Source organism: Siphateles boraxobius, unplaced genomic scaffold, assembly GCF_051911475.1.
Source record: "Siphateles boraxobius isolate OS27281-9 unplaced genomic scaffold, OSU_SipBor_1 41, whole genome shotgun sequence".
Classification (NCBI taxonomy): domain Eukaryota; kingdom Metazoa; phylum Chordata; class Actinopteri; order Cypriniformes; family Leuciscidae; genus Siphateles; species Siphateles boraxobius.
In genome coordinates, this window is record NW_027509042.1 from 42,298,182 (window position 1) to 42,312,500 (window position 14,319).

General features: G+C 37.4%; 1 protein-coding gene across 1 annotated transcript in view; it reads right to left on the reverse strand.

Moving 5' to 3' along the window:
• The window catches only part of sema5bb (sema domain, seven thrombospondin repeats (type 1 and type 1-like), transmembrane domain (TM) and short cytoplasmic domain, (semaphorin) 5Bb), a 67,202-nt gene that overhangs the window by 52,250 nt on the left and 633 nt on the right, over positions 1 to 14,319 (reverse strand). The gene's annotated exons all lie outside the window — the stretch shown is intronic.

A 14,319-nucleotide genomic window follows, 5' to 3' on the forward strand; every position in this document is an offset into this window, starting at 1 on the left:
AGTTAGTCTGGTGTTAATTAGTCCTTGCTCCGCCCCTCGCGGGTGTGTTCCCTCTCGAGGGGTTCACTATGAACATGTCATGTCTGAACAGATGCCAGTATCTTAAGTCATGCTAGAGCACTGGATGAAGAAACACAAAACAGATTTAGCCAACATGATCTCATTGTGAAATGCATGACTCCTGCTGTAATCATCTCAGTTGAGCACACATTGAGACACTTTTTTCATTCTACTCTCTATTTCCACTGATTTAACTTAATTCTTACAAATCATTCTTTATAAACACATGCGGTATGCTGGATATGTGCCGTATTCTTCTCTGCAGGCACTGAATGTGGGTGTTTGTGAAAGAAAGTTTGATTGAGATAGATGGGGAAATGAGCTCAAATTTTTGGGACGCCAAGTCAAACTCAAAATGAATTAAAAATAAAAAGGTTATTTCTGTCAAATATAAAGTCTCGGTTTTTGTGGACACAGTTTTTCAAGGACAAGAGTGCAGAGGTCTTTTGGTTTATGTATTTTGGGTTATTTCAGCTCATTTTATGTGCACCTCACAGGGCTGGCTGTTCATTTCTGAGCTTCTGTGGTTAATCTGATGGCTGCAATCACAAGAAGTCCATAAGACAGCATCAGGGGACCGCTGGTTTTAGTCCATCGTCTCTTCGAGGAACTCATGATGAAGACCCATATGCAAGGTGAAAAAAAATACATATGGGATAAATAACCAGTTCTCAACTAGAGGTTCAGAGGAGATCAATAAAAAACAGAGATCTCAATATGCATTAACTTGCATATTGAGGGGGGTGGTGATGGCGCAATGGACAAGACACATGCCTTTGGTGTGAGAGACCCGGGTTCGAATCCATTGTGAGACACCAATGTGTCCCTGAGCAAGACACTTAACCCCTAATTGCTCCAGAGGCGTGCGACCTCTGACATATATAGCAATTGTAAGTCGCTTTGGATAAAAGCGTCAGCTAAATGAATAAATGTAAATGTAAATGTATTGACGTTTCGCATTATTAGAAATCATTCTCAAACTCAAAATGGTATTTTTGTCTTGTTTTCTCATCAAAACATCAATAAAAAAGAGAGATCCATTGCATTAAACAGTTTTTTCCAAACGGGGGGTTGTGAATGAAAGAACTGCAGGGGGTTTGTGAACTGATGAAAAGCTAATATTAAATGAAAACTTAAAAAAGCAAAATGATAATATTTTGAATAAATGCAAATCAAGATTAAACACTTGATAGAATATTTTATTTGTTTGTCTGACCATTAACAAACATCAGAGAACTATGAACAAATGTTGTTGAATTATTGAAGCATTAACTCTCAGGGGAACTTCAAGTATAGGTCAAATAGGTTTGGCAGACAAAAGTTTGGGAATCCCTGACATAAAATATTTACTAAAGATTTGTTTTTAGAGAATATACCTATTAAGTTTCTAACCAAAATGTATAAATACAACACAATTTAGTTGTATAAAATGAGAAAAAAATAATACTGACAAGACTAAAATACAGTTTTTGCCGTGCATTGATTTTAAAGTTCTATAATCTTACTCTATATCAATGATTGTCTCATTTGCATCTATATTTATTTCCCCTAAGGTGAAACAAACCAAATAAAGTAGATACGTAAATAAAACTGATCTCCTTCAAGTCTCCTGTGAGAGAGCAACTGCTGAGCAATAAAATAATCCTCCGGAGAGCGACCAAAACAAAAACAGGAGGAGAGAGTGAATGATGGTGCGATTTAGAGAATCCTTCAAGCCTCAGGTGGGATTCAGTCAGGTCTGATCTCTCTGCCAGAGAGGAAAAAACTCTCCTGAGACACAGAGATGTTCACGCAGTAACTACTACACACATAGGATTCCTCAGAGGTGGAGAGAGAAAGAGACAGGAGAGAGGGAAAAGATGAGAGAAAATTACAAGAATGAAGATTCCTCTGTCAGACAAACAGAAAGAGTAGTTGATCTCCTCACAAGGGCATTAATAAAGTACATTAAATCCAAACAGAGAGAAAGAGAAACAGGAAGGGAGAGGACAACAAAAAAAAATTAACTTTTTCACTTTAAGTTTATATTTTCTCCTTGGCTGAAGCTCTGAAATCCCAACGTGTTGCAACACGATCAGTCTCGTGATACACAACTGAAGACATGAAACATCAATGACATCAAACCTGAATCAAAGCTTCTTTATGCACTATTCACAACATACTCAGTCAAACAAACGTCCCAAAAACCAATAATAATGACCCAAGGCTCAGATTGTCCATTAATCTGCATCGCCACCAATGTAGAGCTGCAACATAACATCGAAAAAAAATGATAATAATCAATAATGAAAATAATCAACAATGGTTTTGATTATCGATTAATTGCATCTGTTCACTGTGCATGGAAAACATCCAACGGTCATGTCACAGTAGTGAATGACGCATTTCTATGGACAAAACATATCTGAAATATGGTGGAGAACACACACTGAGCTACAGCGGGAAAAGTGCAAGAACGTTTTCCTTAACTTGACTGTCATATTAAGCACCTCAACCAAAAGTATCGAGCTTTATGCAACTTGCCCTTTCATTTGCTTTGATGGATGCATGTGGCGTTTAATGCGTTTGAGACACAATTTCCTCTGTTGTGTGCTTATCTGTAAATGCGTAAAAGTCACACAAATATTTCCATTTTGCATAAAGGCTTGTCCTGACAGCGAGAGTCTCCGTTAACCTTCACAGACTTCAGCATGTACACGCAACCACACCGCAACAACAATTATGACTAAAATATTTCTTGTTAGACATTAACTCTTTTCCCGCCAGAGTTTTTGATCATTTTCACCAGAGTTTCATGGCCCCCAGAATATTTTGTTGTATGAATATATAAAACCAAAGAGCAGAGCCTTTGCATTTAGTTTTATTCTAGTTTTATTCTATAGCTTCATGCATTCTTTTTTATCACACTTGAATGTAAGTTTCATTAAAAAAAAGCAACATTCTGAACAAAAAGCTGAGAAAATCTTTTTTTTTTTTTTTTTTTTCAAAGACTACTACAGCGTGCATAAGCAATGCTTCTCTATCAATTGTTTCTGTGTCTTATTCACCTGTGTTTTGATCCGGAGATTCTGTATTCATTCAGAAGTTGTGTGAAAGCTTCCCTACAGTCATAGATATATACACTAGAAGTCGCCTTGGGGTTCTAAGCATGCGTCAAAACCGCCGCCATCTTGGAACAGGGCTCTTGTCATAGGAAGTAGATAGCTGACGCTGAATTCATGGATGATGCCGGACTTTTGTGCTGCGTATGGATGTTCAAACGAACGAAATCTAAAAACCAGACAGCAAGGGATTACATTTCACAAGAATGTGAAATTTTGTAAAATTTTTTAAATTTCTCTGGACTCAATGATAAATACATGTCTGACCGTTGGAACGAGCCAAAACAACTAGAAAATCGCATTCATGACGATTTATGGTGATTTTATTTCCGTTAGACCTTTTCCTACATTGACGCTGATGCATTAAAGAGGAGGGGCTCCCCTGTTCCATGATGGCGGCTCTATCGACGCATTCGTTCCAATGAACTGCCGTCGCCAAGGCGACATCTAGTGTATATATCTATGCCCTACAGTATAACCGTGAAAACAAGGAAAGATGGAAAATTCCATCAATGGCGGGGAAAGAGTTAAAGGTGCTGTATGTAATTTTTTTTTTTACAGTACTAAAGCATAAAAATACCGTGATATATTTGTAGAGATTTAGGAAACATGCTAATTTCAAATACTTGATACTCATAAAAACAAAACTACAGCCAATTATTCTACTTTGAAATGTGCGTTCGATGTCGGAATGTCTGCTTTTGTTTTGGTCTGTGTGATCCCCCCCACTGCCAAATTATCCAATAGTATTTCGACACCTTGGGTAGCCAGTTGGGCCGAAAACACAGCGTATCGCAGCCATTGAAGCCAGCAAATGAACTGGATCGATTGCAGTGGCTCTCAAACTTTTTTTTGGGTCAAAACCTGGCTGCCGTCAGCTGAAGAGATGCTCTTCTATTGCGAGTAACTTCTATGTTGGGCTTGTTTAGTCGGCGTTGAAGTTAATTTTCTGAAAAATTGACAGTACCGCTTTATAAAGGCAAAGCGCCAACCGCTATATGCACTTGAACGCCATTACAACAGCTGTTTTCTTTTTATTTATTCTGCTGATCTAATCAAATTATTATTGTATTTTTTCATCCAATTAGTCAAATTGTCAAAGAAATAATCTCCATATTAATCGATTATCAAAATAATCGTTAGTGTCAGCCCTGCACCAATGTTCATGCATGATTTGCACTAACTAAGTGACAGAGTGAAATGTCAGTCCTGAAACCAGATGGCTGATGGGAGAAAAGAGCACAAGACCCTGTCGGACCTGTCGGACACGGAAAACACGACAGCAATTACCCGCACACACAGATCATACTCCGCATCTCAGGAAGAAGTCAACGGCCCCCTTCAAGGGTCCATCAGAGCACAGGAGACTAATAGCTCTGCTGTTCTGACATTTTCTTAACCTTTAAAGCCATCAGCGAGAGCACCATTCATCTTCGTTTGCAACGCTCCAAAAACAGACAAAACAGTGGGACGCCCCAGTAGAAAGAGTTATGTTAAACCAATTTCAGTAGGATTGAGACAAATGTGGACTGGGAAGGTGAACGTGCGGTGAAGAGCAAGCAAAAGAACCTCAGTTGTGCAGATACTATTCATTCAGAGCGATTTGGGGTACACTAATTGTAGGGACCGTCCCCTCCTGGAGCGAGCTGGGGTTAAGTGCCTTAATTAAGAGTATTACATTGATTGGAGATTTTAGAAACTCTACAGTTGATGGGTCACACGACCTGGAATCGAACTTACGATGTTTGGGACTGGCTGTTTGAACGTCATGAATACAGCGCTGTTTTTCCTTCCAATGAAAACAGATGCAGAGTTTTTCTGCCCTCGCTCACACTAAACTTAGTGTTCTTATGCACATAGGAAACTTTGTCACATTTGGAAGGGAAAAAATGGCCTGGAAGTATGATTCACATCTTGTTTAAAAGAACAGTTCGCCCCAAAGTAAAAATTCTGTCATCATTTACTCACCCTCATGTCATTCAAAGTTCATTTGACTTTCATTGAATGCTAAAGGAGATGCTCTGAAGTACATTCACGCGGCTCTTTTCTATGTATAATGAAAGCACACCGTGACCAGGGGTTGTTAAACACCACAGAAGTATCATAAAATTAGTCCATATAACATGAGATCTATATTTCAAGTCTTTTGAAGTAGATTTGTAAAATAAACTCAATTGTACATTTTGTGTGGACAAGATTTGCAAGATTTGAAGACATCCACGTCAAACGGCAATGGTTCTCACGTCACGTCAGGAAATTAGCAGATGTGACAAATCTCTGTTGCATTATAGTTAACTAAAGGGGGGGGGGGGCATTTTCATTGCTTGAAATACAATAAAATAAAAGTAAAATAAATATTTAAAAATATTATTTCAGCTATAATTGCCAAGAACACGTTTCCCATTTTCATTTTGATTAAATAATTAAAATAGAAATTTAAAACAAATCTAATAAATATGAGAAAATCACACGACAGAGTAAAAGGCCTTATGTCAGACAATTCGATATGTCCATCATAGCACTAATAATTTGGGATTTTAAGCCCTTAGAGTTAAAGGGATAGTTTACCCAAAAATGAAAACTAGCCCATGATTTACTCACCCTGACGTAATCCGAGGTGTATATGACATTCTCATTTCAGACGAATACAAACAGAGTTAAATAAAAAAAATTCCTGGCTCTTCCAAGCTTTATAAATTGAGTGAACGAGTGTCTTTGGAAGTACTTGACGCACAACGTAATGACGGAAATTGGCGCCTTTCGCGGTTCAAACAAGCAGGGCTCAGACCTTTTTTTTTCTTTTTTTTACATATTCTTATGCATGTTCATTTTTACTTGTTGTGAGGTATATATTCATGTAAAAATCTTTGTTGCAATAAAAATTTTGAATAAAAAAACAGGGCTGGGCAACTGCGTTCGTCATTACGTTGTGCGTCAAGTTCAATGGTTTGTCTTTTGGCGTAAATCGATGCGTACGGACGGCCGTCTGTCGAAAGCTAGTTATTTTAGTCGATAAAGTTTTAGATATGTTTTGAAAAAATTGTGTTTCGAAAATGAACGAAAGTCTTGCGCGTTTGGAACGACATGAGGGTAAGTAAATGATGACAATTTAAATTTTTGGGTGAACTATCCCTTTAAGGGCTTGTTTAAACTCTACCTTAGCAAGCATAATTAATAATTACCCTTAATGCTCTAAAATAAATATACATAAATAGAAAAAAAAAAGAGTTTTTAGCTACTACAAGAGGGTAAAGTAAAAAAAAGAGTAAGTAGAAACACTTTATTTCTAAAGCACCTTTAGAAAACAAATGTTTATATAATACTTTACAGGAAACATGCACTCAAAGATTCACATTCATGCATATGAAAATTGCAAAAAGCAAGCATTTTTATTTCCCATTAGAGGCTTGTCAAGCAGTAGCGTAAAAACCTCTACACTAACCATATGGATGGACATATAGAGTGAAAGAAAGCTATACCGTGCCTTACAAAAACACTTTCCTCTTGAAAAAGACCCCCTTAAAACACACCCCACCTCGACGAGAGGCATCAATGACTCTCTTGTGCCGGACAGAGCACGTCACTGTGCGGCCGGGGCCTTGGGAACAGCAATATTTGCTTTAATATTTAAAACATTTAGCTTGACCCATTTCACACAAGCTTGGCAGTGTCTCGCTGCAGAGCTTCTGTGGTTTTCTCCAATCACTTCCACAAACGACCCCTAACAACACAGCTCCTCCGGCCCAATTCATCCATTCATCCATTCACCATCTCAACGCTATGGAAAACCCACAGTTCCTCATCACAGGTGAGGGTCTCCATCCAGTTTTTCCTCAATCCATCTTTTCTCAATCCTCCTTCCACTTCTCGACCGCAAGCGATGCCGGCTGAAGTGGAGAACAGTGGCGCTTGTATAGGGTGATGTGTTTTTGGTCTAACCTGAGGTTTACATCTCAGCTAGTGGTTTAGATTACTGTAAAAGAGTGCTGAGGTTTAAGCTGAGGTTGGAAGAAAGACGAGCAGGTGAGGAGGAAGAGAAGCAAGAGAGGGTATATTAGACACTATACACTTATTCTCTAGAATTATTATTAGCAGGAGGACAGTTAAAGGCACACTATGCAAGATCTTTGGATTAAAATGTCCAAAAAACACTAACAATGTTATATATTTTGTTGATTTGTGTACTTGCATTGTCCCCAATGTTTCTACGAATGTTTAAATTAAATAATTACAGATGAAACTCGAAAAATTTGAATATCGTGCAAAAGTTATAATTTTGACGATTATGGCTTACAGCTTATGAAAACCCCAAATTCAAAATCTCAGAAAATTTGAATACTACATGAAATCAATAAGAAAAATAAGGATTTTAAATACAGAAATGCCAGCCCTCTGAAAAGTATAGTCATGCATATGTATATAGTTATATATACCGAATATATTAGTTTCACCTTTTAATTTGAATTACTGAAATACATGAACTGTTGCACGATATTCATATTTTTCGAGTTTCACCTGTAGAGATATATAAGCAGTTTTAACCAGGACATGGATAGTGTCCGTGTGTTACCTATCAATGACATCATACCCGCGTTACCCTCGATTTCCTGTTTAATTTTGAAGAAATGAATTCCTTTTGTAGAAAGGTTAACAGTTATTATTAGTAAAGACGCTGCTACCAAACACAGTTGAGAGCCGCGCAGATTCATGTAATTCATTCACTTCAATCAATCAATAAATCATCAACTATATTCCTTATTTCGTTCTTACTCTAATTCTTTAATTTATTGTTTCCTCTTTTTTGGAGCTCAACAGCCCTTGGTCACCGAAAAGTCTTACATTTTAAATCAAATCTTAACAAACGCATTTTGTCTTGTTCTACGCAAGACATTTTCACTTGTTTTAAGCTTAGGCCTAATTAAATACTGGAATTACTGTATTTTCCCCCCCCCCCCCCATTGTAATCAACAAAATTTGCCCTTTCTAGGATGAGCAAGGTCTAATTTGGATCAGTCTTCAGTGACTTGATTAACCTGACCTCGAAGCAGTGAACTTGACCTTTGCTGTGGCAGCTTCACTTAAACACAATCATGCACTAAATACTTTATATTAAAAACACACCTACATTCTAAAAAATGCTGGGTTGTTTTAACCCAAATTTGGGTCAAATATGGACAAACCTAACTATTAGGTGAAAAGTTGTATTTAAAAATGTAAACCAACGGCAATGTTTGTCCATATTTGGCCCAAATTTGGGTTGAAACAACCCAGCATTTTTTAGAGTGACAGAGATAATTCTAATAAAACTCACAAATCTTATCCTAAAATAATAATTGTAGTTTTATAAACCTAATTATATGTTGCCACAATTTGTCTACAAATCTAATTTCAAACATAAGTCTTTAAGATCAGTAGAAACATAAATTCAGTCAGGTTGGACTGCACATCAGCGCTTTCTTTTTTCATATACTCAAGTTTCTTGATAATTGCACAACTGAAAAATTTAATGAATTATACTTTCTCATTGCACTGATCACAACCTTATATCCTATTTTGAGTCCATGCATAATCTCTACATTGTGCACATGAATATTTACAGTTCTGTAGGAAGCATATTCATTAACTTTAGTAGTTTTAGTGTAGCAAAACAATGACCAATAAAATTATTTGGCCCTGAGGCATTTGACTACTGATCACATGTACACTGCAAAAATTCAAATCAATTGTCTTGTTTTTAAGTAAAATGTCCTTCACTTCAGAAGCTACCATTTCAAAAGCTATTAAATCTTTTTTAAGAGAATGCATATTAAGGCTTACAGTGTGAATATAGCCGTATTCTGGTCTCTGGTTCATAACTATTTAAATACTGTAATGTAATTTATTTCCAAGCGAAACCTAAACAGTATAAACCGATTACAAAGACAATTTTTTTCTTGAAAAACATTTTTGCACCACAACCGTTTTCAACATTGACTATGTTTACATGCAGCCCATAACCCGTTCAAAACCGGGATATTAGCAATAACCCGGTCACGCACGGCCATGTGAACACCGGCAAAAACCCGAATATGCTCATATCCCGGATTTTAAGAACCGGTATATGATACCTGGGGTACCCCTTTTCTAACCCGAATTTTTGGTCATGTAAACACGTATCGGCATATCCCCATAATGATGTGTGTTCATGCGCATGTTCTATTAGCAAGGAATCTTGGTCTTTTGAGTAGAGGAACTTCTCGGCACATACAAAAACCCGCGTGCAGTATACCGGAAGTAAACATGCCGAGACGCAGCACAGCATACATTTGGAGCGAGGTCAGTACCAGCACCAAAGCGCAAACAAAGTCAGTCGCTATCTGCCCCAAACTATTCATTATCCGCGTGCTGCTGCTGCTGCTGTTGTTGTCTTTGGATACCGGAAGAAGTCAAGTCAAGTCAAGTCATCCTCATTTATATAGCGCTTTTAACAATGTATATTGTTTCAAAGCAGCTTTACAGAGATAAAGATATAATTTAAGGTAACAGAGATTGGTTTGGTTTTATAGTGGTTCTTGAAAAATGTTTTTTCCAGCTAAAGTTAGTTTTGATTGATTCACTTCCGTCTAAATGATCATTTGTTATTAAATTAGGGGCCGCTAAGACGACACCGTTCTCTCTAAACAGACTTTAAACGTGAACCTGTGATAGACGCTGATGGCGTTCACATGCGCATTAAGAATTGATTCTATAGTTATGTGCGTTTGAATATGTGTGCGCAGTTTTGTAATTCCTTACAAACCATGCCTAAACAAACTACTTGTCTATAAATTTTGATGCAGAATTTTATTTTATCTTATCACTTTGGGTAGGTACGCGAACCGAAAAATTCCACAACGCTTTATCTGTAGAGTGGTATAGGGATCCTCCATAGGGAGAGGCTAGTTGGCACTTCAGCACTGCATTGTCATCAGGTCCAGGCGAAAGTCCTTCGTCAGATCTGGAAACGGCCTGGATCCGGCAGGCTGCGGGAAAACCTCGGGATAAACAAAGACACTAAAATTAGAGTAGACGCCATTCTTCTTATGATGTAACGAGTACATCAGGATTTAAGGGAAGTGTTCCCAGTTCCGGCTGACCTAATCTAAGCAGCCTAATATTGAACTATAGAAGTCTATAGAGTGTTATGTGAATGCTAGGTCAAAGAGATGTGTTTTTAGTCTAGCTTTGAACTGACAGACTGTGTCTGCTTCCCGGACAATGTTAGGAAGATTGTTCCAAAGTTTTGGTGCTAAATAGGAAAAGGATCTACCGTCAGGAGTCGATTTAGATATTCTAGGTATTATCAACTGGCCGTAGTTTTGAGATCGCAATAGACGCGAAGGACTATAATGCGTTAAGAGCTCGCTCAAGTACTGGGGAGCTAAACCATTTAGTGCTTTGTAAGTAATCAGCAATATTTTAAAAATTTATACGATGTTTATACGATGAAGAAGAATCGGAAATGACTTATATTGCGTCTTAAGGTTGTCCGTACGTCCAGACGCAAACCGTGCGTCGCCGTTTACATCGGGAAATTGCAATTCCATGTAAACAGGAGTAACTCTCTCTGCTCACGCATGTAAACGGGTTATTCCTAATGTTTCAGAAACCCGAATAGTGACCTTAACCCGACCATAACCCGAAAATATGCTGCATGTAAACGTAGACATTGATAATGATCAGAAATGTTTCTTGAGCACCAAATCAGCATATTAGAATGATTTCTAAGGGATCATGTGAGAATGGACAGAAATAAATTACATCAATATACAATATATTAAAATAGAAAACAGTTTTTAAATTGTAATAATATTTCACAATATTACTGTTTTTGTATTTTGGATCAAATATATACAGCCTTGGTGAGCATATAAAGAGATATAATATATATAAACTGTAATGTACTGTTACGTACGTGGTAATGGAAACAGCACGAAGGAGATCGATTATAAAGGTATTTAATTAGAAAACTCAGGAACCAGGAGAAAACCACTGAGGGAGAACAAGATCTAACACAGAGCAAACACAAGGAACTTAATTAAATGATTAACAGGACACAGGTGAAGGAGATGACTAATTACAGACTGGGGAACACTGGGTCACAGGACTAAAACAAAAACACAATGAAACATGTAACATATATATTCAAACAACAAAACAACCATTATCGTTGAAGTTTAGCTTCAAAATCGCCATTAAACCCTAAAGAAGAAGAAGAAGAGGTTAAGCTTCAAGCTTAAAGTTGACAGCTCCATCTTAGTGAACAATTTGAGGTGAGGTTCAGCTTCAAAGTTTCCTTCGTAGACAATCTCAAGATATGGGCAATATGGTGTTACAGTTTTTAATCATACCTCCAAATTCCCACTTCATTCTAATTCAGATTCTCTTCTATTCGAGAAATACTCCTCAAGTAAAAGTCTCGTGTCTTGTGCCCTCAAGCTCAGGGCATTTCTGATTGATTCCACATAAAACGAGTGTGTCTGAGACAGCTAATGGACCGGCGGCTGCTGAATGATGATTTAAATCAAGACACTGAGTTCGAATGGCTCTCTGAAACAACCTTGAGGTTACGAACACTTTCAGAGAGCAAGTTTTCCTCCATGTCCTTGTCCAACTCTGCAAGGTTTGCGTTTCTCAAATTGCACACAGTCTCCACTAGTGACTCGCCGAAGCCAGTCATGAGAGAAACAGAGAGCGAGGGCTGACAGAATGGGGTTGAAGGGTCATGTCGAGGAGACTAATTGAGCTGACAGAGGGAAGTCTCTACTGTGGTATCACATTTCAACGGTGACCCATCAGAATAACCCAGACTCTACAAGGGTCATAGAGCCACTTTCTGACAGCACCAAATCTTTTTGAGTAAACTTTTTAGTTTAAAGGTTCTTGCTAGTAGCGCTTGCCTTAAAGCTACAAAATGTATTTGTTTTTGCTGCTAGGGGTCGCTGACCTCTTTCAATAAGCAATGTGTAGATTGATGACGCAGTGAATAAGCGGAATCATGGACCATGTTTTTTAACATGACATTGATATGAAGCAGGGAACGATTGCTAATCACGATTGCTAATTCCTCACACGCGAGTCCCGCGGATAGAAAGGAATGAGGACGTTTCATTCTACAAAACTACCTGCAAGTACTGAATTACTAGCAACACATGTCAGTTTATTTGACGCATTAAACTTGTGAGGTAACATCTCGAAAACGCCACGCCGCTATTGATCCTCGTTTTAGTTCTCCTTTTGTCCCAAAGTCTGCTTGCCATGATCCATAATGTTCTAACGAAACAACAACAGCGTGAGCGTGCCGCTATAGACGTTACGCAGTTGCCCACGTCTGTTGCCATGGTTACTATAGCAGTACAAGCGTAAACCAGGGATAACGCGGATATTACGTCATTGACAGGCGACAAGTCACTATTTAAAATTGTGAATTTCTCTGAATTTACAAATGATTGCAAAAATTTAGGATAATATAAGTACACAATTGAAAGAAATATATAACACGGTGCCAGTGGATATTGGATATTTTGATACAAAATTCCTACATAGTGTACCTTTAATGAAACAAGTTGTGAAACTATTGTTATTGAATCCCTTTAAACTTATCCATCCATCCATCCATCCATCCATCCATCCATCCATCCAGTTTGAAGTAGCCACTTCAAACTTTCAGGCTACAGGCTTTCTCAAGCCAAAATCAAAATTTGTTCACAAATTTTACTCACCTAGCTTTACCTATTTTGCTTCCGTTATGTGACACATTCCGTAATGATATTCAATAAGAGAAATGTTGGACTGAATTTCAGAAATCGGAACATTTCAGAAATATGATATATGCACTGATGAATTGTTCACAATAAGGGACATGTATTAAAGAAGTAAATGGGGTGATGATTTAACATCAGTTTAAAAACATTTGTTCAGAATTAAAACATTAATTGCATAGTGCATACATTTAAAGCGGGTAAATTTGGGTTTGTTGTCATGATTCGATAGCTTGACTATTGGGTCAGTTCTGTTCATTCATCCCAGCATGAAACATTTATGATTTTGTTCTTGCCGCAGCAATAATTCATGTAACAGACTTTTAAAATGCAGCTCTAAATGTTTGATAACGGTCATTGGGGAATATGGTAACTGGGGTATTTCTTTATCCGGTAAACCCCTGTACTAACCCAGATTACAGCTGATTACTAGTGCTGATGAGATGCATTGCACACATGTTCATTTTAAACCACGGCCACTGATTAGCATATGAAAAGCATCATCTAATAGCTAAGATTTACACACATGATGTGATCGTGTGTTTTGTTCAGTCGGATTTTATTCATTTAAAAATCAAAAAAGAAAAATCACAAGTCTCTTTATTACCGCTTCTTTCTCCTACACAGAAATGAGATTAAATAGAGAAAAAAAATGTTTCAATGAAGTCTCCTCCTGTCTGAGAAAAGAGTGCAGGAATATCACGTGTCTTTATTAGCGTTTCAGAAGAGATCTCAATAATGTCTCAAATTTTCCAAGATAACAAAAATCTGAGCTGCTATAATCACATTAATTTATAGCTCTATCCTCTTACTGTCAGTCTCATGTGTATCTTTAATTGCTACGTGCAGACTGATGATCACCTAAAAATTTATTTACACTGTTTAGCAAATTAATACATTTGAAATTTACAGTCTTTCCCATCTGGGAAAACAGGTCGTAAATATAAAATAATCATATTTTTTGTCTGTATGGGAAAATGTACATTACAAACTGTCCAATAAAAAACCCTATAGAAAGGCCGTAACAAAAAAGAAAGGCTCCAAATTCTCGTTTGAATAGTAAACACAAGTCAAATGTGCTCCTCAAGACATTTCATGAGGTTTCTTAAGCATGATGGAATGCACTATAACAAATAACTTCAGTACGAGCTGAAGAGGGCAAGTGGAGAAATCACATGCAGAGGTAATTATGACAAGGCCAGAGGTTATGCTGTTATTAATGAAAATATGAGGGTGGTTTGTCCAGATGTATGAAAATGAAAGTGTGATGGTGGAACTCTGCATCACCATCCTAAACTAAAACCAGCTTATGCTGGCAAGATTAAAAAAAAAGTGCACGTTCATGTCTAGACATAATGATAAAATTACATTTTCAGTGT